We start from the raw sequence: 26,559 nt of genomic DNA, 5'->3' as shown, positions 1-26,559 counted from the left end.
TCTGACACTATCCTGTTACAAGTACTAGCTTCTCTTGAGATGCACTTTGCTGAGGTACCAAGAACATAACCCCACAGAATTCCAAAGCTTCACTTTTCTGGGTATTTACAGGAAAATATTCAAAACTTCAAAGGAAAAGCTGGGCACTGCTGGCATAAATTGTTCAAGCTTCATCAATAGCATGAAGACAGGACACATCCTCAGAGAATCTAATACAAATCCCTCACTGCAATTCTGGTGCAATACTGTTCTCTTTCTTAGGCAAAGAGACAAACTTTCAAAGCAAATTTGAGACCTATAATCTTCTAATTTTAGACACTTTTCTATCCTTTCACTGAAAACTTATTCTACTTATTCATATACAATACAACATACTCCTAGAATTAGCAGCAATAAGAAAAATTGAAAGCATACTTACTTTTTCTTTGTTTATTAATTCAACAGAAGACAACTGTTTTAAAGATGTTCAGTCCTGTGTGTTGGTTTTTGAACAATTTCACCACCATTTTGCAGTAAAAGCAGAAAATAATTGGAATTTCCATAAAGACTGAGAGTGCATCTTGTTTTAAGTTTTCTGTATCCTACCAACATTATCTCTGCCATCACAGAAGGATAAAAGCCAAAAAGACCCCAACCCCCTACATAATATATTGAAAGCAAAGCAGTAAAGCAGATCAAGGTGATTCCAAGGGATCTCAACCACAGAGGTGAGAATTCAGCATGTGGTGTAGAATTATAATGAAGGAGGCCTAAGAATGCCCAGAGCATTGTATTTGTGGTATTACCCTAAACCCACAAGATTTGACTAAGTGATCTTCTATGTCTCTTTAATTTTGCCAAATAATCTCATGTTTTACCTTCCACTCTTTTCTTCTGCTTTCATTTGTTTAGCTTCCTTAGAGCACAGGCATCTTCCAGCTCCAAGGCAAGGATAAATGAGATCTGTGTCAGTGCTTGTCTCCAGAGTTATCTTGTGATACTCGCCTCAAAACACCCGCATCTCAAAGGTGGGGAGGTGGCTGATTGCCTGTGATAACTTCTCACAAATCAAAACAGTAAATAGCAATTCCAGTCCATAACTGGATCCACCTCTCCTGCATACCTTTCAATAGAACTCTTTTGACAATAGCAGACTACACCTTTAAAAAACCCCTTTATTTACATCTGCTCTTCTTGTACAAACAACAGCTGCCTATAAATATATAATTTTCAAAACATTGAGTCCTGATTATTAAAAACTTTTCCAAAAAAATACTTTGCTTCCCAGCATTTTACCTTATCAGCACAATCAACCTTAGCTAGAGGCCCCTAACGCCCCTACTCAGTAAGAATCAAGTGCTCTTTAATTATTTTCATCAACATAGCCTGAACTATACCATAAACCCAATATTCTTCAGGTGCAGAGGGTCATAGCCTGAACTATACCATGAATCAAATATTCCTCAGGTGTATGGAAGGGCATACAAAATTCCCAATAATTGATGGCATCGTGTATCAGCTTCTGCAGTGGAAAAAAACTTAAGTCTTCACATACTAAGTACAGAAAGCACCTTGACAATGACTATCCAGATTGATGAGACTTAGACAGTGCAATTTTATAGAAAATGGAATAATACTAATTTTAAATGAAAGACAGAAACTGTGCTCACTCTGGAGCAGAGGTTGTACTCTGCAGGTCTGTCTTAGGGAGTGATCACACGTGATGCAAAGGACCTTGACTCATCACATTGCAACAAAAGTCCTTCATATGCTGTAGCGAGAAAAACATTTTGCTTTGCAGCAGGACTCTCCTGAAGTTGCATAAAAACAACACTGATAGTTCTGCTTGCAGCAGACAACCTGTAAGTTTCCAGTTCTGGACTTTTTAGTTCTCATTTTCTCCCTCCAGGTAGAAGCTGAGATCAAGTCTCTGAAATTATCTCCCTGTCCATGCTACTTTAACAACCAGGATAATTTTCCTACCAATTATTATTCACAAGCAGGAGGCCCATAAAAGCTTAGTTTAAATAAAAATAAAGTTTTCATTAGAATACTATAGAATTAGCACCTGCATCCATTAATTTCCTCCCTCTAGCTATAGAAAGGTACCAGAGAATTTCCAGAACAGGCTACTGCAAGCTTATGCTTCTTTCATGCACCAGAAGACCTACTTCTATAGCAAACCAGTAGATTAAACTCTTAGTTTTGATTTCTGAGACAGCTGTTGACAAGGATGCAATGTATGAAAAAATCACACTTTTGTGAGGTAAACTCTCCACCCTTTGGCCCACTACTGAAGAAAATCAAGTAACCACTGACCATCCTGCTGTTGTATTATGTGACCTGAGCTCCTTCGAGTGATTGGGAATTTGCTACCGACCAACACCAGTTCTCTCAGCCTCGCAGACCTTATTCAAGAATCACATCCTTCCCTGTCCAGTACCACATGCCCTTCTAGATCATTTTAACCCTCGTGGTTTAAAGTATATCTATTAGAAGACTCAACCTCCAGAGTTTCAGGTGCACATATGAGCAGTTCCACACTTCTCACCCTGTGTACAGGGATCGTTCATTCAGTGCTCCTGGCCAGCTGAACAAGCTTTGGACACCATCTTTCAGTTGTAGAGTTATCAGTACACAGTGGGTCACACCAGAGGGAGAGTTGTCAGCTCAAACACAGGGCCACATAGAGATTCTAGCTCAGGTGGGAACTGGAAAATTAGATGCTTTTCTTCTTTGGAGGCTCACACGTTCCAAATGCAGCTGGACTACTCCTGCAGCCTCTTGTCCCTGTGTGGTGCAGCACTGGGAAGTTCAGTGGAACTTTGCTCTGGGCTCTCTCAGTGGCAGCTGATGCAGAGGACACATGTCAACACTACACTTGGTCTGGGGGTGTTACTTCAGATGGACTCTAATCTGTTCCCCACAACTGAACACTCAGTAATGGCTGCAGCATTTTAGTTTTGTTCCTGAAGCACATTTGTCATGTCTGTTTGTGAGCTCCAGGGCTGGCCTGTGAAGGGAGTCAGTGCCCAGGAAGCAGGGCATGGGATGGGAGACTCACTGCAGAAATGCACTTCTGATCCACCCTAAAATGGGTGTGTGGACACCTCCTGGTGTGCCCTGCAGATCCCCTCTGTGCAGAGGGATCCCCTGGCCATGTGCAGAATACAGACATGGGGAGGAAGATGCTACTTAACATTTGTAAAGATGACAGAACATGGTTTACAATTAGGGTAGAAACTAAACTTCAATACTTAATTGAGAAAGTCCATGGGATTGCTACAGGATGAGTTTTAAGATATACAAGTAACAGGAATATATCTATTATGGGTCATTCTTTAATATCAAGAATGTTTTCCTTTGCTTTTTAAAAAATGCCATAAACAAGTTAAATTAGATAACTATTTCAAATTAAATATATGTGGATCTACAGCTTCCCCCCAAAAAAGGTTAATTTTAAAGGTAATGTATCTAATATGAGATTTAGTTTATGAGTCTTCTCATAGTGGTTACTATCTGGGATTATTGTATTATGAACCAAGTGTTATTTGTTACCAATGGATACAAGGATTTTGTTAGTGGAATTTAGCTTCCAGATTAATTTCATAATCCCTCTGCCTATTACTTAGAGAGAAGAAAAAAGCACAAATCAAGATGACATTTTAAAAAAAGGGAGCCTGGACTGGTCTTGTAGGAACATCTAAATCCTTTCCCATATTAAATACCTTATCTCAGCAGCAGTGCATCAGCCATTTAGGAAAATTAAAGAGGGAGATAGCAAAAAGAGACAGCAGATGATAAAGCACAGTAGTTTCTAGTCACATAGATAATGAAAGGACTCGGCACATGGCCTTTTCAGCTTATCCCTGTTTCAGCTTATCCTTCATCTGCTTAAATTCAAATGATTCGTTATCAAAATGATTTTGAAATTAGCTGCTCCAGTTTCATGTGACTTTTTTGTGATCCTATAAAATTTGGTAAGTCTTTGGGAAGACAGGTGCTGTACACTTTTGCCATTTTAATTCAGTTTGGAACTGGATTTCTAAGCAGCAACTGGTAGCTATGCTTAATAAAATTGAATTTTACTAGGTAATATACATATCTGTTTGTGAGCCTTTTATCCCTTCCAATGAGTTGTCACCTAAAAAAATCCTAGGTTTCTGTGCTGAAAATTACCAAATATTTCATGCAAGGTGCCGTGGGTTTACAATTCTAAAAGCTACTGGACACTGAAAGTACATTTTAGACAAGATTTCTTTATTGTTGGATAAATATCCTCCTGTCACACTTGGAATGTTTTACTTGCTGATTCTGAGAAATGCTGTGTATGTAAGCGTATGGATGAAGCAATTATTAGCCTGTCTGTTAAATGCTTCAAATCTACTTCAAATAACTGCTTGATTTCCTGCAGTTCTTGCAGACACTGCTCAGCCTCACGTTGGCATCTCCCAGCACTGCCCCAAGCAATGTGTATGGCACAGTTCAGCATGTCCAGCACGTTTGTCTCCCCAGGGATATATGCACATGTTATAGAGAATTTTGCTTGATTGAGTCTTATTTGATGCTAAGTGTACAGGGCTTCTCTACCTATAACAGAAAAGATACCTTATAGAAAGGCATCTGCTATTAAAGAAGGAGTAGAGAAAGGGGAAGTTATTGGAAAAGGATACATCTGCTCCTTCTATTTTAAGAATTCATACTGAAAACATGAGAGAGAGCATTGCCATCAATTTCTATAGGAGTAAAACAACAGCAACCACTGCATGTTAAATAGCACATTATGTTTTATAATTTTTATGCTATCCTAAAACATTTCACTAGCCAAATTCCCCTTGGTCATATATCGCCTCCCTCTTCCTCCTACCCAATTTAAAATCTCACAGTGGGGATCACTTAAGGGATTTCTGCCAGTCTCAAGCACTTGAAGAAACCAGTGATGGTTCTTACCTTCACTTTTGGCAGCACAGTACTGCTGTAATTCTCCTGTAATAATAGTCACATCCAGCATGAACACACCAACTGACTGCTCCCAGCTCCTCTTATGACTTCATTGGCTGTCATTAGTTCCTTAATGAGCAACACAGCTTCTAAAAGAACTGTTTTCCAGTGTTCTTCACCTAATTTCCCTGGCACCACTTTGCTCTGTGCCTTAGTAACACAATCCACAAGAATTAAGGTTCTTGAACAATATTAGGTCTTGAAACTCCTGCCACTGAAGTCAACGACATAGAGCTCTGCATCATTAATTTTTTAAACAAAATTGTGTTACTTTACAAGGTTACAAAGGCTTAGAGGTTGCAGAACATGTGTATAGTTAAGGACAACAGGAGTCTTAAAATCCTTGACTTTGGTTTTAAGTACAAATGAATTAACACATCTCCACCATGCACATTGTGAAAATATTTGCAGAAGTTAGCTTTCTAGCTGAGCTAACTCAAGTGCAGTTTTGCCTTTCATCAGCCAGACCGCCCCTTTGTTATTCTTTGCATCAAGATGAAATGGATACTTTAAACATCAAAACAACACAGCCTTACATTCTGCTTACATGCCTCTAACAATACTGCTTCCCACCTGTAGGTCACCAGTTCAGAGGTGAACAGGTCATTTCTGTCAGTTCTTCAAATCTAAGACTAGAAATCCACAGTGCTTAAAAGTTTTTCAGAGCAGCTTCTTTGAGTCAAAGTCCCTCACCACAGGTGCGTGCCCCTATTGTCACTAATTGCTGGAAACACTGCCGATTCTTTTCTTCAAGTGACAGTCTTTTGAAGTTGGCTTGGGCACCTTTCTGCTACCTTCCTGCGAGTACATACTGCGGATTAAACGGGGACAACAGTGCCCCGACGAGTCCTCCGTATCAACTGATGTGGGAGATGCATGAAGAACAGCAGAAATCACTGGGAATAATCACTGCCTAAAGCACTCGGTAAAAAAAAAAAAAAAAGAAATTTCGGGAATTGTCTGGTTTTGAAGGGAAGAAATTATGAAGATGATTCCCTTGTTAATTAGAAATGTGTGCACTTCAGAGAGCTTTTTACATAGTCCCAGGCCAAACAAAATTTGATTAAAATACTGAAGATTATAAAGGTTCAAAGCTCTAGCTCTGCTGCTGTAGGCTGACACCGAGCATTTTTGGCTATTGTGTAAGAGTTGGTACACAGCTGCCCTGGCCTAGGAACCCTGGGAAAGAGCTGTGACTCAGCAAACACCTTCCTTATTTCCAGGGAAAGCAAGATGAACCACAGTTACTACAAGTCACTACGTACTGATGTAACAGGACCATAGTAAGACCACCTTTTTTCATAGGGACCTTAAAGTGAGATTGCCCAAGAGCAGCTGCTACAAATTGCTAGTTAAAATAGGATAATGCTTTGCTATTTTTCTCACTATTTTCTCTCCCATTGAATTGTCGGTGAGTACAGTAAATACACTTCAACCCACGAAGAGTTAAGAACCAGTGTTTACACTTCCGTCCCTCAGTTGTTTTAGCCCTAATCACCAGCTACAAGGCATTGTCTCCAGGTTTCCCAATGACGTGTCTGGACCCGACGGATCTTGAGACATATTTAGTAACATCAACATCTCCCTTCACTCTGTGGTCCTTTCTGTCTTCTCTTCCACCCCCCCGCTTGGTGCCCTCGACATAGCGCAAATGACTTCATATGCATCATTTAAGATGAATGAAACTGTGTTATATTACATTCCACACAATATGCTTTACAGATAAACTGATCTCAAAATTGACTATTACCTTTCGAACTGCATTTCAAAATTAGTAAGTACAGGTCAGATTCTGCCACCTTTCAGTTGTCTATTTCTCTAGGACGTTCCAAGTATTTTAAGAAGAATTATCGGAGGCGTACAGCATTTATAAAAAGAAATCACTGTTTATGCAGCGGCTGTACCTTCCATACCGAATGCTAAGGGAGCTTTAACACGTGTCCAGACATACATAGGCAGGCTCCAGATAGGCTTTAAACAGCTCTTCCCAGTAGCTTTTGACATTGCCTAGCACAGCGAGTTACACTCTGGCAACACCGGTGATGTTGGCTTTTATCAGCAGAGGATGTGTTCCCATCTCAAACAGTCAAATTACTGTTATTCTTCCTCTGACACTTTCAAGACTGTAGTTTGAGATGCTATCAGCTCACTTAAGCGCTGCAATTAACTCCTTAAGTGGTATGCTAATCAGAGCACGATCCTTATCTACCGTCTGGACAAAGGCTACACTTTACACTGGCAGAGGAGCAGCCCGTGCAGCTGGTACCGACTTTCCCCAGTACAAATGACGAGTTTCATGTGCTTAGCCCTCAAGATTCAGACACTAAACACCAGATTCAATTTTTTTACTCACAGACACAGGTTTAAAGCAGCTCCAGTGTATAAACATGGTACATTATTGTATACCCAGAGATGTCCTCATAATATGCTAGGCAGCCATAATATTTTTCAGGCAAAATTTACTCCATAGTTAAAAGAATGTTTGTAAATGGGTTTGTAGAATTCCCATAGGAGTGTTTCAGACTGAGGTACTAAGGTATAGGTCAAGCCTTCAGTGACTCACATCACATTGCTATTGAGATCAAGCAAGCTCTTACGCTTATGGATGGGGAGAAATAGGTTAAAAACAGGCCTGCTTTTCAATAGCAGTGCCATCAGAATTCGTCCCTCAATTCAGCCAGGATGTTATCTCCTCTCTTATCTTCGCTTCACTGTAAGCAAGGAATTTGCATACCAGTTGTGCAGTCTTTTCCAAAATTAGACTGAACTAGCAGGAAATTTCACAACTGATCTTTTATTCAATATAAAAAGCTCATTTATCAAATCCAGTATGAAACATTAAGGGATATTTATCATCAGAAGATAGAAGGACTGGATGGAGACAGAACAACAAGAAGCTTTCATCCCCTAAGGTGATAGGGATGAATGCTACAGGTCACTGGTTCGGAACGGTCCTTTGAGAGACAGGTTCAATTCCAGTGATCAACAGTGTTTTTTTTAAAATCCTAACTGCGATTGGAGCAACACAAAAAGAGTGAAAAAGACTCCCAGAGTAACTTATTGTCTGCTGCTAATCCCTCACTTCGGCAGTGGAGCACTGGCTGCATTTCCAGCAGTTTCCATCAGTGGGAGTCAGCACTGCTGGGGTCTCTCCCGGCAGCCCAAAGCCCAAGTGCCCGCGAGGGCATCTTGGCTGCACACAGTCAATACCAGCGAACCCAGGAATCACTCCTGACCCACTTCATCACTTCATTAAAAGTGACCTTTCTTATAAATTCTGCGAGACGCAAGCTCTCCATCAAAGCTGTCATTCATAACTGTTCAGTTCAATTGATACATGATTTGAAATAAAAAAAAAACAAAAAACCAGTTCTTTCAATAAGATCAAAGATTCAGCTCTTCAACCTGCCTGTGTTTGAAACAGGATAAAATTTTCAGTACCAATATTAAGAGCTCTGAATGTCTAAGTCATGCAATGTTATTGTCTTTATTGTCTTTTCAACTTTTATACCATACCAGGTAAATGACAACTCCAATTCCAACTAGCCAAAAAAATTTCAATTTCAACTTTAAAAAAAAAAGAAATCATAAGAAACTTGGAATGAATTCTGAACTTTTTTTTTCCTCATTTGTAGTGTAGTTATGGAATGGCTTGACTCCATAATACTCAAATCACAACGGTTCTAACATCTATATAGTAAAAAAAGTGAAATACCTTTCCAGTGAGAAAATCCACTGATTAGGACACATAACAGAGAAAGGAGACAACAAAAGACAGCTTCTGCTGTACAAAATCTGAGAGAATAAAATATAAATTCCTCGCAACACAAGCACCCAAATTCCAGCTGAGTATTCAAAGAGAAAAAGTATGTATTGCAGAAACAAACACAGTGGGATGTAAATCTGTATTGCATTCAAACTATGCTACAACACAATTCCTCATCTTATATCCTGTAGTGACTCAGCTCAACACTACCACTTTTTAGGAAATGTGAAACCATTAATGGCCTTATCTGATGAACCAGAGTCCTGCTAATGACTTATCAATTATCACAAGGTTTATCTCTCAGCTTCTTATTAACCAAAGATGTTCTGGAGCAGACTACCCATGGAATTGCTGAACATACTGAGACCAGACTATGAATGAGGAAACAAAACATTTTCCATTCAAAAACACCCAAACACCACAGCATCAATGTTCCATTAAAAAAAAAATGATCAAAGTGGATGCCTTTTTAGCCACATCAGAACCACTTTTTTACTTAGTCCCCCATACCACCTTCACTTTTGGGACAACTGCTAATAAGTTGGATTAAAATGGACCAGTAAAATGGACCAGATTTGTAGAAATAGGTGATCCATTATCTCAACCAATGTCCCCGGAACAAATTGATAGGCTCTGGAAAATGCAGACCCCTCTTCAGGAAAAGCTTCCAACTAAAATTTGTGCTCGCTGGTGAAGCAGGGTAAGAAGAGGTGCTTTGAAACACCTGAAGTTTGTCATTAGGGGGTTACTAACTCACCCAAGGAAGGCAAGAGCATTGGATTATTGGTTTCATTTACAAATAAGTACAGAAAGACCCCATGAGATGAATAAATAACAATTCATCCAGCTGGTAGGTACACAATCAAAACTGCTTTGAGGACCATTAAGATAACATATGGAGAAAGAATAACACTAGAAGAAAGCTCTGATGTTAGATCCCAGATGTCTCATGCCAAGCACTGGTGAATTAGGCACCAAATAAGGTACAGCTCAGGACAATTATCTGGCTGTTAGAGCACAGGACTGGCAGTTACTGCATCTGAAGTGCCTGCCTTTACCCACTGCTCAGGCAGTCACTAGGAAAGCTGTGTCACCACCAACAGTGATTTTACCCCTTCATGCTGCTGTTTGCACTGTGAGGACTGCATAGGGTACACAGGCAAGATTGACAGTAAAATAATATGGCCTTATTAGACCTTTGAAATTTAAGGTATTAATAAATTAATCTCTAATTCAGTAAACTACTGAGCACACAGTTATGCTCATTTGGACCTTCTGATGATCAGAAGGTATTTCAAGACACTCAGAAGACCCTTCATCTATTCTGGGTGGCCCATATCAATTCCTATTTCTTATAAGTCCTTTCTCTTTGCTAAAAAACTCCCAAAACAAAAACCCCATCCCCTAAAATTCCAGACCACCATTGATGAGGACCACAGTCATGATCTTCCGGATCCCAGTTGATAGCTACATAAAAAATCCAAAATCCTCTGGAAAAGCTCTCCTTGCACCCTTGCAAGCCACTAATCATGTGACATTTAATCTAAACCAAAGGCAAATTGTAAGTAGGAATATTTTCCCTCTCCAGTGCTCTAAATGTAATAATGATTTTCAGAATGTGTGGGTCTGGCTCACTTCAAGCGGTTTTGTTCCTTCCTTGACTCCAGCTGCAAACTACTAAACACATACTTTTTTAGGTCATTATGGCCTAATGTCTGTGGCATTACATTATTTCAGTGACATATCTTTGAACATACCGTAATTCCAAAACCTGCAGGTCATCTTTTAGGCTAACTGGAGAGCAAGATTTTCTATTAACTCCATCCTTTGTCTCCGTCTCCCTTTTTAAAAAAGGAAAACAAACAAACAAACAAAAAAAATCGCACTGAAAATTCCTTTCCCATTATTCCCTTCTTGGTAATGCGCCTTATAAACTTGCCCTATTAGGAAAAACCACTGCTAGTGGCAAAAAGCACACCACCACTGAGAACATCATCCATCCTGATAAACCCTGGCCCAGAACCAGGCACCAGGATAGCTAAAGCACAACAGTCATAATCAGAGATTCTTCGACAAGGAAACCTTGCCAAAGACGACTTCTACTCCTCCCCTTAAACAAACAAAACCCCCACACATACAGAGGCCAATAAGAGATGACAGCTGTCTTCAGAATGATACTTTTTATGGTCCTTTTTAAAAGCAATCAAGAAATGAATTTTTCATTTAATACCCTCAGGTTAATCCGTGGTCCTTAGATACATATTTACCTACTTATACTCTAATTAGATATAAAATAAAATTTATTTGGCTAGTTTCTGTTTAGGAAAGGAATTCTCAGAAGAGCAAAACTTCCATAAATTAGGTACAGATTCTGTCATTGCAGTGACAGAGCTCCATAAATTGTCAGACTCAAAGTGACAAATTTAGTAAGAGTGCACACAGTCATAACTTCAGCCACAACCTCTAAGTTAAGGGATGTCAGCTGTTCCATTGGATGAGTTTCATCTCAATGAAAAATGGGAATTCAGATATTTTGTCAACATAAACTCCATGAGGTACCATCTTCCATGAGCCAGGCTGTCTCATGAGCAGACTAGCACTGGTATTTTGCACTGGCAGCAGTATAAAGCACAATTCCAACTGTGCAAGTGCAATACATCGAAGGATTCACTCTCCTTGTTTTGTATTCCTCCTGCAGTAAAGATTTTTTCCAACAGAAAGAAAGGAGGCATAACATGGAGAGTTTTGTCTCCATATGACTCTTTCATACCTCCTGATTTTCACCACGCCCTACCACAGTCAGATTCTCCTGGACACAACTGCAGGTTCCTAATTTCGGAACGGGAAGGACATCAGCACTTCTCATGCTCTCAAGCACCCAGCAGGGAGAGCAAACGGAGCCATCAAACCAGCACTAGGGGAGACTCTGCTCTGAGCAGGACTGGAAGGTAAATTCCAGATTTCACTCCCCACCATCCCCCTTCCATACCCCCATGGACATCCACACACCTGAAAGGAAACTGTGAAGAAAGACACCTGTAGGATTTTCATGTTACACCAAACCAGCAAGGTTAGTGTTGCCAGCAAAGCCCCAGTGGACCCTCAGGGCACTGGAGGGCTGTGTCTGCAGCAGGAAAGGAGAACTCCACCTCAGAGGGGGACAGTGGCCTCAGCCAGCCTCCTACGTGGAAGCAGAGAGTTTATGTCAAACTATCTTCACACAAACACTTTGGGAAGCTGAGCTGTTTTTAAAGACACTTGCTTCTCAAAAAACCCTCTGTTGCTGCCCAGGAATTTTTCATTCCTTTTACCAACAGGCTGCTCTGGCACTCTTGGCTCTCTGGTGCTGGAAGAGCCATGCAAAAGGCTCATTGCTCAACGAGCCCTTGGTGCAGATAAAGAGCTTTAACAAAGCACGCAGACTCTGGATGCGTATCCAAACCTAACCCAAACATCTTGAGATTCTTCCTTCTCTAACTCCAAACACATTTGATATGCTTAAACATGCACTCTGTCAGAAACCAAATGGCTATTTGCTGTTCCAAATAATCAGATCTATTTTGCCGGATGATTAACAGAAATACTGCTCACCCAAAGCAATGGAACTTTCATTTACATGTTTAAGAGCCTCCTCTACAGCCCCTGGAGCCTCTGGAACTATTTCCAGTCACTTTGACAGACCTTGGATCTAGCTTCAAGCAGTTTTTCCCCTAGATATATTCATCCACCGAAGACTGAGCTTGGTACTGATTTTTTCACACTGTAGCTAAAAGAATGAATGTACTTAAATCTTCTTGTAAGGCCGGATATCACTAGGTAAATTGAATACAGAGGCTTGTTTTCCTTACATTTGGTTTTGATGTTCTGTTCACTGAGCCTATGACTGCAAAGGTTATAGATGATGCAATTTATTTTCCTTCTGCTTTTTACCAGTAGAATACTGCTCCTCTTCCTAGATTAAACACAGGCTTTATTGCACATTTATCTCAAAATACATGTCTTTGAAAGGTCCAAAACCTAACAGCATGTTTCAGATTTGCTAGTAGTCTCTCATTTTTATCCTGGTCTTCTAAGGAGTCTGCTTCCAAACCAGTTTTGCCCTTCTAATGTCTCTTAAAATCCAGATTTTAAGAGAATGAAATGCCAATCTTGAAACTTTTGGAAGGATCCTGATCCTACAACAAGCACTGCAGACATTTATATTATCACCATTCCAGTACAAATATGAAATTAAAGACATGGCACCTATGTAAGATAATAAACTTTTAAAATTTACAGTTGATTTTATTTTGTTCCTATTCAAACTAAAGTTATGTACACCAGTAGTTGACAATGTTTATTTTATAACTGCCTACCTGCATAAACCTGTTCATTCTCTAATCAGGATTGCAAAGTGTTGAATTAGCTGCCAAATGCAGCTCACAAGATTTCATGCTATGCTTGATTACTTAGGCATCATCTTAAAAATACCATTACATTGCTCCATAAGTATATTGGACAACATGGAGCCACACTCAAAACTGCACATCTTCATTCCACACAGTGCTTTTTGTTCCTTTGTTTTCTGTAAATACAAAACTGAAATCAAAGCTCATGCCAAGAATAACTGGGCAACTAGCAGTTTGCACACAAGTTTTATAAACCAGACTCTTTAAGGGAAGATATTTGGTGAATACAAAACCAAAAAGAGGCTATTATACCTCATTCATTTTTTTCCCAGGGAATCTGTGACCTAGCCAGATAAGTTTATATAATTTTTACAATAAAATGCAGGTAGGATCTGCATTAGGAAATCTAATTGACACTGGTCTTAGGTCCAAAGTGAGCTTTCCAGTTACATTATTTGACCTCAATTAGTGTCTAAGACTGAAGGTAAATCTCCTCAGTCCTGAGTGTCACATAGCAAGTCTGTTCTACAGTACTGCTCTGACACCAGCCAATTACACGGACTAATTGAGAGCAAAACATTCCTACCCTGCTCTTGTGTTAGACAACTCTTCAGTAGTTTCCAGAGATCTATTCTGAGTACATCTGTATGGTACCCTCAACCTATAGGCTTTAATCACATTATCTTCCTTTTTAATTGGTCCCAGTTACACCTAATTATATGTAAAATTTTAACTTGTATATTCACCATATATTTATGAAATTTTTCACCTTTCTTATCGGGGAATAAAGTTAACTGTAAGCAATACAACAATCTAAAAGTTGTAAACTTTCAAATTATGTAAACTTGCAAAATAATCAGTCCCATACATGACCAAGATTTGAAAGTCCTTTAGGTTCAGAGGAAGTGAGAACACAAATTATGGACTTGATTCAGTTCCTAAAGAAAGCAATGGAAGGGCTCTGCTGAATGTAGCAGTGCCTAATAAGCTCCTAAACTTTTCAAGCTGAAAGTTAAACTTACCAACATTTGTCAGGCACTCTACAGAAACACTGAGGTTTCTAGAGATGGGTGCAATATTAAAGAGTTAACAAAACATTAAAATATCAAATTTTTTCAAAATTGAAATTAGTAAATATGATATCTAGATATTAAGATATCTAGAAGCTATTATTCCTATTTATGAAGGAAGAAAAATAATGGAAACCTTAAAATAGGAAAATATTTAAATGTGCTTTCAAAACTAGACAGAATTAAGGACAATGGTCAGTATCTGGTACTATGCAAGATGCACAGTTCATCAATCACTTCTCCCACTGAACTGAAGCGAGCCATTGCTTCAAAATAATTTTCACAAGCAGAGAGAGATACAAATTCAGTTGAATCACTTAATAGAGGATTAAAAAAAATCATAGGACAATACCTAAAGCTTGGGAAAATTCAGATCCTTAAGATGCTTTTCAGAGAACATTGATAAGTACTTCCAATACTTCTGCAACACCTGGAAATTTTTATAGAAGTCACCGTGAAAAGGAAAATGGCTAGCAATAAACTTCCATGGAATCGTTGTAATATGTAAATAGTATGCAATGAATCTCAATTCAGCCCTCAGCGAAGATTTAGTGAGAATTTATCGAGCAGACACGATCATCTGCTTTCCACTACAGCTCATTAGCAAAGGATCTACTCCTCACACTCAGGGTAAAAGACACCACTTGTTCTCTGGGAGGAGCTGAAGAAGGAAAGTGAGGAAGGGACGGAAAACAAGCTGCAGCCTCACTGCTCTGCCCGAGCCCACTGCCCTCCCATGCTGACAAGGGAGGAATTCCAGAGTAACCAAAACATTTGGTTGCTTTCTCTCTCCACTGCTCTTAGTTAGTAAATATTATCCTAAGTACCTCTTTAGTAAACACGGCTGTAAATAGCCACCTGTTCACTGGATTGACACGGAAAAAGCCAAGTACCAGCTAAACTTCTCCAGTTACATTTATGCCACCTTCAAACCAGTACAATAGTTTTGACCCAGTTTGCTCCAGCAAAGTTTCCTTTGCTGAAACATGGATTCAATGACCACGAAGATCTAAATAAAATTTATATCCTAATCAATACTGAAGTTGCATTTTGTTAAATGTCTTCCGACATCTTACTCCTGTATTTAAGAATGTCTGGGGTTTTTTTTCATTCAAGAGGATACAGATGTCACTAAAGTCAATCCTGATAAGAGTAGCTGAAGGTTACTACAAGCCCAGAGGTCTGTGCTCTGTAAGGAAACATTCTGGGTTTAAGTTTTAGATGCACATTTTATGACAAAGAGCTCAAGGTGCCTTCTGTCCCACACAATTCATCTCAATGAAGCAGAAATCGCAAGATAGGGATGAAACGCTATGAAAATGAGCTAATGTATTTAGCAAGCTGTGAGAAATGTGACTTCAAATTATTACAAACGCCAGACTAATGCCACCATATAGCCAGTAACTATACACATTAGACCAACATCCTTTCCTGAAAAGAGAATGCATCGTTTTAGAAGAAGGTTCTCGGACAAAGCCCAGCAAAGAGCACTTTCTAGGCACAACAGCTCAATTACCACAGACATCTCAGAAAGCAATGGAAAGGCTGCAGCGCATTCACCAAGCACTCTCGAGATACTGCTTGATGAAAGACACTCTTGCTTCTCCCAGCAGCCTCCACGGAATCCCCAGAGCAGCCATTACTGAGGGAACATCCAGGTGTTGCTGAGCTTGAACAGGAGAAGAGGCTGAGAATGAGAGGAATTTTGCTCCCCTGCCCACCCCTTTTGTTTCTCTATTTTTCCCTCCACTACAGCCACATCCCATTTCTGAAGAAGTGACAGACAGCTCCCAAAACTTGACCACCTGGCCTTTATCAATAGGCATAAGCATAAAGCCCCCAGGACCTGGGCCAGATGGAAAGTAAAATTCAGCAACATTCACGAACAAAAGGACTTACAGACTAAAAACCTGTTGTTTCTTGGTAAAGTTTAGCATTGTTTACTGACAGATCAGCACGAAGAGTAAATCTCCTCTAGGAATTTGTGTCAACACTTTTCTGGCCACTGCTAATTGTTACTCTGTACTTACGTCACTTACAGACATCAGCACAGTAAAACCCAGTCAGTAAATCACTTCACCCTCACGCAGCAAACAGCACCTGAAGGAAAACACAGTTTGCTCTCTCAGCACTGCAGCCATGCACAAAACGTGCTGCTCTCAAGCACGCCTGAAAACATTCAAATGACAACTGCTTTTATTTGATAATCAAGTAAGAACAAAGTTTAGGGCTTTTTTCTATTTGTTTTTTACATCTCAACCATGCAAATTGCTAAGCCTCTGAGAGGAAACAAATTCAGAAACACTGAAATGTTTCCATTGAATTTTGTCACTTTTCATTTGCCGATGTCCCAAGTTGCAAAGATTTCCTTTTCACTAAATGCTCCTTACAGCTTTCTGATTAGATGATAAAAACGTTTAAATGCTACTTGCAAACACAGCATGTTAACAAATACTTTCTTTTCTTGAAAGGCAACTTGCAAAGCGATTTTCAAAGCACCTAAAAGGAACATTACTGTAGTGCCTCGCAGGGGACCCCGGGACCAGAACTGCAGGACGTGTCAGCAAGGACAGAAATCCAGGGAGAGCCGTTCCCATTTAGTGCTGTGCCTGATTAACCTGCAGCTTCCACACAGTCTCGTTCATTAAATACAACAAAACGACACAAACTTAAAAGATTTGCAAGTTCTATCATCTGGAGAGCGGTGGCCTTATACCAGAGAAATATGGAATGCTATTCTTTACTTCAAATCTTTAAAATATCAGTGGGAGATACTTTATTTTAACCAAGCTCAGGAAATTTAGGTTCCAAGCCAGCACACACTCCTGCCCCAATATTTATTTTAATTAAATCAAACATGGCCTCAGGAAGAATATTTTGCACTTAAAATTAACCTAATGTTTAACTGCTGGTAACTTTTCCCCTGAAATATTAGTACAGGACCAAGTATGAAACAGCAGTATTGTGAATCTTATAAATACATATGAGCAGAATGTATAAGAAATTGTCATAATATTTATATAACTGTTGTTATAATATTTGTATAATAATTGTTTTGTTACTTGTGCTTTTAGAAATAAAAGCAGAAATCGAATGCAGTCTTAAACAGTGTGATTTTCTCTAATCAGGCATGTAATCTTTATGCTGCACATAATTTCACATAAAAAATCTCAATAACAAAGGACCAATCTAAATATTATTCATGTGGTTGCAGTTAGAATTTCATAAGGTCAGAGCATACCTACATAAAGAGATAACAATGGATCATGTGGTTTCAGAAACACAAGCTTCTGAAATAGTACTCACACACTGTTCATCCCCAGGACTGAAGAAACCAATCTAGCCTTGATAACCTTCACTCTCAAAAATGTCATGAAACATTTGTGAGGAACTGGCTTTTCTTATTTCTTAAGATGCAGTTTTCCACTGCTTGAAGTTTTCGTTTTTCATCATGAAGTTTTAGTACTAAGATTACTAATTCTATATTAATATATTCTATATTAATACAGAATTACTAATTCTATATTAATGTAGGGCCAGTAAGCCCTGCTTTAAAGAGGAAAAAAATGTTAAAATAAATCACAGGCTTAACATGAATTCAGCAGTTGATGGTACTGTATTAGACCCCCTTGTTAAGCTGTTACAGAGAGGGGCCAAACAAATCATGAACTTTGCTGGCAAGGCACCCAACCCAAACAGCTTTTCCTCTTTATTTTAATTGCCCTTCCCTTAGAAACTAGAGACAGACACCCAGAACCTTGAGACTGCTTGGTGAAGTTGTATCTGTGACTACAGGAGATGACAAACTGTTCAGTATCTCTCAGACCACATTTTTTTTTTATGTCTATCTATTCCTTTGTACAGCACATTCAGTGTCAGGAATTCAGCATTATAAAAGCAGCAGCAGGTTTACACTGTGTGAAGGAACTGTTTGGGAAAGAGGTTTAGTCCTCTGCACACAGATGGTTCCTAGATGTGGAGGACAGAACCCTGTGCCAATAAGAAGTCTCAGAGATTCATTCAAATACCTTCTTGCCTTAAAAATGGGTAAAAGACATATATAAGAACAGATACTTATTTCATTAAGCTGTTGCTCTTCAAACCTTGTAAATTGAATTAATACGCTGTAAGGTGTGCTAAGTTAGAAGTTGTTCACTGCAACACTCAAAAGCAGCTCTCAGGTTCTTGCTGCCTTTCCTCCCTTACTGGCCCTACAGCCACCAGTTCCCTTCCTGCTCCTGTGGCATAAGAGAGAGGGAGCTGGAAGGAACAGCAGCTATTTCATGTTGCGCTTAGAGGATTTAATCTATTTTACTCTCATCACTGGTTTGAAAAGTTGCATAAACCTTTAATTTTAACTTTGTGTAGTGGTAGGAGCATTGGTATCAAACTGAAGTGTAGACTTCTTTGCTAGAAATACTATGAAGTCCATTTTAAGCTGTTATAAAATAATTTCCATGTTTCTTCAGGACTCAGTCTGTCTAAATTTGTTTTTGTGACATCATCATAAGTGTAACAATTGTCTGCTTTAGACAGATACAATGATATGACAGCCTCTTTTGTTTCAGTTGTTCAAAAATCCAGGACCTCAATTTATAGTGAAAGAAGCAAATCTCCCATATTACCTGCAAAATAATATTTTTTTCTTTTTTGAAACAAGTGTTATGACCAAATAGAATTTTGCTAGTGTACTAAAGGTATAAACACAATAATAAAATAACTACATACCTAAAAGCAACCTTGAATGCTTGTTATTGTTGTTTCCACATTATGAGAATTATGAATGAATAATGAATTAGGAGAATAATATTTTTTCTACATTTCTTCAATTTAACAAGGAATAAATATTCTGATACATAAACAGGACTAGCTGCAAAAATTAGAACTTCAGTCTAGACCTTTAGTAAACTCATTGTAAGCTAAGCAATGACTATTAACCAAAATCCTCTGTGCTCCCAGGTAGCCACACTGAGAACTAAACCCATTCCTAAGCCAAGACACGCAAATATTAGCCTTAGTTCGGGCTGTGACTACACTAATTGGCCTTAATTGCCCTCACCTGCCTCAGCTGGTACCCCTCCCACTTCTCATGGAGAAGTTCCTTTAAGCTCAAGCTGAGAGGTTTGGTCTTGCTCTGAGCTTTGCTGCAGCTCTCTCCAGTTCACTTTTGGTTCTGCTTTTGCCTCTTGTGCCACCCTTGGATCCGTGTTGTAGTCTTGTCTCTTGGAAGGACCTTGGACCTAAACTGTAGCTGGTGTCACAAGTTTTCTGCCCCTGTTCCCTGCTGTCAGGATGCTGGAGCAGGCTCAGCCTGTCCCTCTGCCTGGGGCTGTCATGAGCTCTGTTCTCAGACCCTGCTCAGCTGCCATGGGCTGCGCTTTAGCCAGTGTGGGCCTGTCCTGTGCTCCCTGGGACTCCTGGGTTACCCAGCTCCTGCAGCAGCTCTGCTCTTGCTGCTTCTTGGGACTCTTCAGAAATCTACATTTCTGAGCCACAGGAGCTGCTTTTGCTATCAGTGTGCAAATAAAAAAGACATGACTTCTTCAGGGAGTAGGTTGGAACACAAAAAGTGTTAGAAATATCACAGAAGTTTGGGAGGGTGCTGTGGTGCCACTGTACAACTGGCATTGAGGAACTAGAGCATGCTGTGGGTCTCAGAGGAAAATTGGAGTTTAGCTGTCTTGCTCTCTCCTGCCAGCCATAGTGCTGGTAATGGTTGTTGTTGGGTTCTGTTGTGTTCAGGGTCTGGATGTGAGCTCTGGTTCCTCTGAAAATCCAGGCTTTCCATCAGTGTATTTGAACAAAACTATTTTTTCCTCCCTGATGTGGGATACTGAAGGTGCCACTGCCTCTCCTCTGCTTCTCTGTTCTCGAGAGATATAATAGAGCTCAATACATTTTTACTTCAGTTCACAAGTCCTATTTCTATGTTTCTTTTTACTCCTGTGTCAAGTTAAATATGTTCCACATTGAAAGACACTGATAACACTGACAGAGTGTGCTCTGCTATTCTACCCAGCAAAGCTTTGTCTTCAAATGAACCTTTCCCTCAGCAGACAAAAGTGAAGGGCACTAATAGCAAATGAAAACGTAGTTCTGTTTGTTAGAGCTGTTGGTTTGAATGCCAAGTTCTCCATACAGGATTAAGTGCGGTTTGTATACAGCTGGAATATGTCATAGATATATTTAGGTCTTTGAATTTTAACATTCCCAGGTGATTTTTTTTTTCCTGTCTTAGCCTTTAGTGCAGAAAGATATCTGGATACTTTTTAAGTTCTTCCATTATGAAAAAAATAGTGTTATTAAAATTAATGCAGGATTATTGAAAATAACATGTATTTTCAAAATGAATTAGCAAAAGAAGAGCTATAAATTTCAGATTTTACATACCTTCTTTGAATTAAAGCTTTTTGTCTTTAGTATCACTTCAGATATCCATTCCCAATACAGTATTTGATCTTGGGACTATTTTAAGCAGTGAAGTTTTCTAAAGATTTTACTCACAAGTAAAATGAGTAGAAAACTTCACCACTGATTTGAAGTTTTACAAATTTTCTAAACAGAGGTATCCATCTTCTTCCATGTACTTTTGAAATACCACATTAGTTCCATGCCACAAAAGAAAGGGTTTCTGCCTGGTGTAAATAACTGATATGTTTTATAAAATATGCTGCTCATTTATGGTCTGATGTCAATCCTGTTGAATCATAAAAACATTCCCATTGATTTCTGGGGACTCTAGATATAGTCCTTAGGCAAAATAATTTCTTACAATTTTATTAAAGTAGCCATTTGGGAATAGAGATGATCTGCATGTTAACATTAAGAGTTCTTTTATAAATATCCTGATTAGGTTAGTTTCAGCTTTGTTTATTAAATAATATCAATAATGGTCATATAGGAATTTATTTGGAGTGGTGATATTAAGAGACATATACTGAAAACTTTTATAGGGATACAGACAAAAAAGAACTGAATAAATGAATTGGAGGTTTCATACATGTAAACAATTCCCAAGATCATCCTCTGGCCTGCCACCACTCAAGTCTAGCATGCTTTTATCAGCTATGTTTTTGTATGGGAGATTAAAACAACTGGGTAGTAGATGAAGATACTTATTAGCATTTGATCATTATTATTTGGCTCTCAGTTTGAGAACTCATTTATTCAAAGAAACACCCTGCATACTGGCTTTTTTTTGTATGCATCCTTGCCTCAGGATTTTTAGGCAGGAATGGTGGCTTGTTATGCTCCTTCTCAGTGTGTAGCTGGTCAAAAAACGGAGGCTTGTCTGCTGATAAGGACCTTCCCAGAGTTACTTATGTCTCTGACACTTCCATGCTGTTTTACTGCACGGACCGGTATTTGAAGTTAGCCTTGAAGACCACCCAGAAGTACCAGCTGGTGCAGAACTCTGCTACTCACATTCTTAGTAGAAAGGAGCTGCTATCACCATAAAACAAACTGTGCTCAGTGTTTTGCTCTGCCTATCTTTTGCTTGGTGCTAGAGCAGTGTGCAAGTTGTAATGGGAAGGCCGGATAGCCTGGCAGGCGATTACTTGAAGCTGCCTCTCCCTGCTGCCCCATCATGGCTTGCTTCTCTCAAGTCCTTTGATGAAACCTCTAGGACCAGAGGCAAGCCACACTGAGTAAAAGATCAAACTCTTCCCCTCTGGCAGTTTGTCAGCACAAGAGCTTGGTAGGGCATAGTGCACATTTGTTATGGCAGGTTTTTAATTACATCTATGATACAGCAGTGATAGGATTCCATATGTGAGAGTAATGCAGCTTATGCACTGGTACATCAGAGTTGAAACAAATTTAGGTCTTTCTCACAGCCCAGAATCTGATCTCTGGTGAGATTTTACTAAAATGTCTATGCTATAAAAATTACCATTAGAATAGTTATTTTGCTTAAATGTACTTTTCTCTCCCTCCTAACCCTGGAGCTCACGACGTTACTAAACTGTCAGTGAACTTTCAGGAGAAGCAGACCATGTGTTGACCTGCGTAAAACACACGAAACCTTGAAAATATTAGAAGGTTGTGGACTTTGGAACTGTGAACCTCAGCTGGAACTTCCTGCCTCCTGCTTTCCCGGTTAGGAGGCATCAGGTCGAGTTTTGTGCTGCGTGGCGTGCGGCACGTCTGATCACAACTGACAGACGGCTTGGGAAGCAGGCAGGAAGGATGGACGCTTCATCTGCCCCAAAATGTGACTGTAAAAGAGTTTCTAACTAAGGGAAGCTAGTGAAATAAAGCTCGTATGGGTAAGATGATTTGTTTGTAATAGAATGTTCATAATTTAATATCTGTAAGTGACAACAAAGCTGTGTGTGTGTCTGTAAATTTTGGGAAGCTGATTTGTAAATTCTGGGATACTGATCAGTTCAGTATCCCTACAGTAGGAGCATCATTAAAAATAATGTAACTTTCTGAGTAGTGTTCTGTACCAATCCTTAATTATATAAATTGCATGCTGTTCATATTATGCACTTGTTTACATTTATTAAGTACCAGTTTAGCTTCATCTAGATAAAATGCTTGTAATAAGGCCATCTCACTGCAGTCTGCTGACTGCAAAGCTTGCAGTCACAGCACAGCTACACACTCAGATCATGGCACTCAGACTAGCTGTGCACAGCTCCCAATGCTTCTAAGGACCTATTGCCAGTGCTCACCAGTCGAGGATCTCACTGCTATTTTTAGGCTACAGAATGACTTCAGAGAAGGAGATCTTTACTTTGAATTCATTAATAGATGTCCTATGAAGTTCTCCTCTCCCCTTTCTCTCTCTACCCCACTTCCTTGCCATGTGCCCTGGCAGCCAGGAGGGTCAGCTGTGTCCTGGGGGGCATCAGGTCCAGCATCACTAGCTGGGCAAGGGATGGAATTGTCCCGCTCTGCTCTGCACTGGGGCAGCCTCACCTGCAATATTGGGGCAGTTTTGGGCACCACGATGTAAGAAAATACTGAGCCATTAGAGAGTGTTCAAAGGAGGGCAACAAAGATGGTGAAAGGTCTGGAGGGAAAGCTGTATGAGGAGCAGCTGAGGGCACTTGGTGTGTTCAGCTGGAGAAGAGGAGACTGAGGGGAAACCTCACTGCAGTTACAACTTCTTTGTGAGGGGCAGAGGAGGGGCAGGCACTGATCTCTGCTCTGTGGTGACCAGTGACAGGACCTGAGGGAATGGCCTGAAAGTGTGTCAGGGGAGGTTTAAGTTGGTTATTAGAAAGAGGTTCCTCCCCCAGAGGGTGGTTGGGCACTGGAACAGGCTCCCCAGGGCAGTGGGCACAACTCCAAGCCTGACACAAGAAGAGTTTGGACAATGCTCTCGGGCACATGGTGTGACTCTTGGGGACGGTCCTGTGCAGGACTTAGGGTTAGACTTGATGATCTTTGTGAGTCCCTCCCAACTTGGCATATTCTGTGATTCAGTGATTCCTTCCAATTATCTAAAGGTCAATTATGGAGACTCTTTCTAAGTTGTGCTGAACAACTTGATACTTTACTAATTGTCTCCAAAGACAATAGGAGTGTTGTCAGTGTAAGGCACTAGTCGGTGCAGATGGAAGTGGTAGAAACCAAAGAGCTCCAAGTATTGTTCTCACTAACTTTGTAGGTCCCAGCCTGTTGACCATGATGTGTACGTGAAAGTGTCCTTAAGACAGAGGGTTCTATGAAAAATTGGTTGTGAATTAGGATCCTGTGAGAAGAATAAAATAATAGGAATGCATTTCAGCTACTATACTATATCCTGTTCTGAAATAAAATTGCAGCTACAGGTATGGGCCTGTTTCAGTTCATGCTCCTGTAGGAGTGGGAGATTAACCTCATCACAGAAGGCTGCAGGAGTCCACAGTACTGTGCTAGTGTAGAGAACAGGGGACACAGCACTGCCTTGCTCTGAGCTGCCCCTGGTATTTGAAGCCCCGGCTCCTTTTCACAGTGTGTTCTTCAGCCAAAAATCCACAGGGAATAAAAGGTCTTTAGTAACTGACATAGTTTTCTGTCTTTCTTCTTGGAATGTCCTAATCTGGATATTGCCATCACCAAAAGTTTTGGACAAGTGTGAAGAGGACGGGGTGTAGTGGGATGGAGGGAGGGATGATGGCAATCCAAGTTTGACTGTTTTTGTTTTCACGACATTACAAATCTGGGAATTAGGGCTGACATCTGAAGCTCAACAATTTCTGAGGGACTGATCTCAGTCCCCTGTAGAAGACTGGGAGGGAGCAAAACACCTGATGTGTGTTGGTCTTCTGCGGAAAGAACCAGCCTACAAAAGTCAAGGACACGAGAGTGACAGGGCAGGTAGGCAGAGGAAACAGAATGCCCACACTATCAGACTCATCCTCTCATTCTTCCTGAGTTCAGGCCATGATTTGAATGCCCAAAAATATGCTGAGATTTTAGCCTCAGGGAAGAAAATGACAAGGCATTGACCCAAAAAGGAAATGTTCAAGTCTTATAAATACTTTAGTTCTGTTTATCAAACAGAATCTTCAGCTTTTCCAAACAGAGTATTTTCATTTCATGCTTCCATTTTCTATATCACATGCACAGAAAAACAACCAAAAATGTTCCAGAAGGATCAACAGTATATTGTGATAGGGAAACAATTCACTTTTCATGCTCCAGTTTCCACCAGTGTCCCTCAGGCTTGCAACAATAGCCAGTGAGGCCTCATGATGCTGTTACCATGAGCATGAGGAATCAGGAACAGAAGTCAGGTGTATTTTTGATGTAATGTTATTTATTAAAGAAATAATAATATTCTCTCCTCTCTGAATGTATAAAAAATGAACACAACTTCCTTTTAAAGAAAACTTCACATCTGTCACTCCTATAAGCTCTATGTCCTAGTGCACTGAACCAGAGAGGTGGATGGAGTGATCAGAAAGGAAATGAACAATTCAGAAGTGGTTCTGGTGAAATGGATCATACGTTTTGGGTGAAACCAGGATTTGGGAGAACAGAAATGTTATTGCAGGGATTTGTGGTTAATCAAAGCTGTTGTGCTATTACATACAGCAAACCACCACAGATTTACAGCTGTATTCACAGGACTGATTTCACTGATCTCCTTGTGAAATTACCTGGCTCTCTGCAGGTGTCTTCAAAATCTCAGGTGCTGATATTGCACAAACTTTTGCACATATTTAACTTACCACTTATTATAGACAGTTCTGCTAAACTCACACTAGTTGCATGACTAGTGTCAAGTAGCTATGTAATGATTTGCAAGTCTGTAATATCTATCCAAAATAGATGATCTTCTACATTCAGTTTTACACAATGTGGTATGAATGTGTAGCAACCTGTTAGTCAAATGAAATTTAAGAAGAAAATGTCCACTATAAAGTGTTCTGTAGTGCTAAGAATTTATACTCTCATAAACAGGGACACAAATGAACATCTGTTTCCATAAATGAAGACAGAGTAACCTACAGTGACTGGTCAAAAAACAAAAAAAAGTAGGAATATATAGAAATGCTGCCAGCCCTGGAGCTGTGTAATGCACACCCCGCCACAATGCACGTCTACATTGTGCCAGGTGTTCTATTGAGCTGTTAAGAACAACTGGCTGCTCCTTCCACTCACCTTTGCTACATTATTCACCTGTTCAAAACACCTCTTTCTAAGGCGTTTGTCATCCATTTCCTCCAAATAAAGACCTTGATCCAACTACTTCTGAATCAGTGGCAAATGTACCACTGAATGGAGTAAGATTGAGTCTTAAATGTGTATGAGTAGTTCCATAAGAGAGTAGAAGAGACAGTAAAATACATTTACCCAAAACATCTGTGAATTTTACTAAGATTACAAGTGAAGGAGCATATATTTTTAAAAATATGAATAATATACCAAATAACTTCAAAGTTATAATTTGGCATGTATAATTCACATTGATACTAACTGATACAAATTTCCAGCTTTCACAACGTCACGACAAAGAAAAAAAAATCACTAGAAAAGGAACATCATGAGCTCATGAGGGAAAAAAGTGTCTTCTAATTGATGACTAACGAACACCATGTTAGTCAGCATGCAGGAGGGGAAGGGATATCCACCTGCATTAAATTAGTGGGGTTTTTTCACTGTCCTTATTTAACTAGAGGCTATCAGTGTAACATTTGGCCAATAAACAGGATGATAATGACTATTCATCAGACTGTAAAGCCTCTCACAGGGATATCATGCTGTTAGAGAATGTGTCTTATTTCACAGCTGGTCAACTATGAGTATGACCAAAAAAGGCTTATCCCAGTATCCTCTGGAGTTTCAAGTATTTTTTCCCACTATTTGCAATAACCATCAAATTGGCTTCTTAGTGGAAAAATTCTCTAGTGAT

The 26,559-nt window shown here is 39.7% G+C and overlaps 1 protein-coding gene across 1 annotated transcript in view; it reads right to left on the bottom strand.

The window, feature by feature from the left end:
• The window catches only part of PIK3CB (phosphatidylinositol-4,5-bisphosphate 3-kinase catalytic subunit beta), a 282,887-nt gene that overhangs the window by 187,349 nt on the left and 68,979 nt on the right, over positions 1 to 26,559 (bottom strand). The gene's annotated exons all lie outside the window — the stretch shown is intronic.

The sequence above is a fragment of the Corapipo altera genome, unplaced genomic scaffold (genome assembly GCF_003945725.1).
Source record: "Corapipo altera isolate COAL_440 unplaced genomic scaffold, ASM394572v1 54, whole genome shotgun sequence".
NCBI lineage: Eukaryota > Metazoa > Chordata > Aves > Passeriformes > Pipridae > Corapipo > Corapipo altera.
Note: the sequence above shows the minus strand (reverse complement) of the source record. Positions and strands in the feature narration are given on the sequence as shown.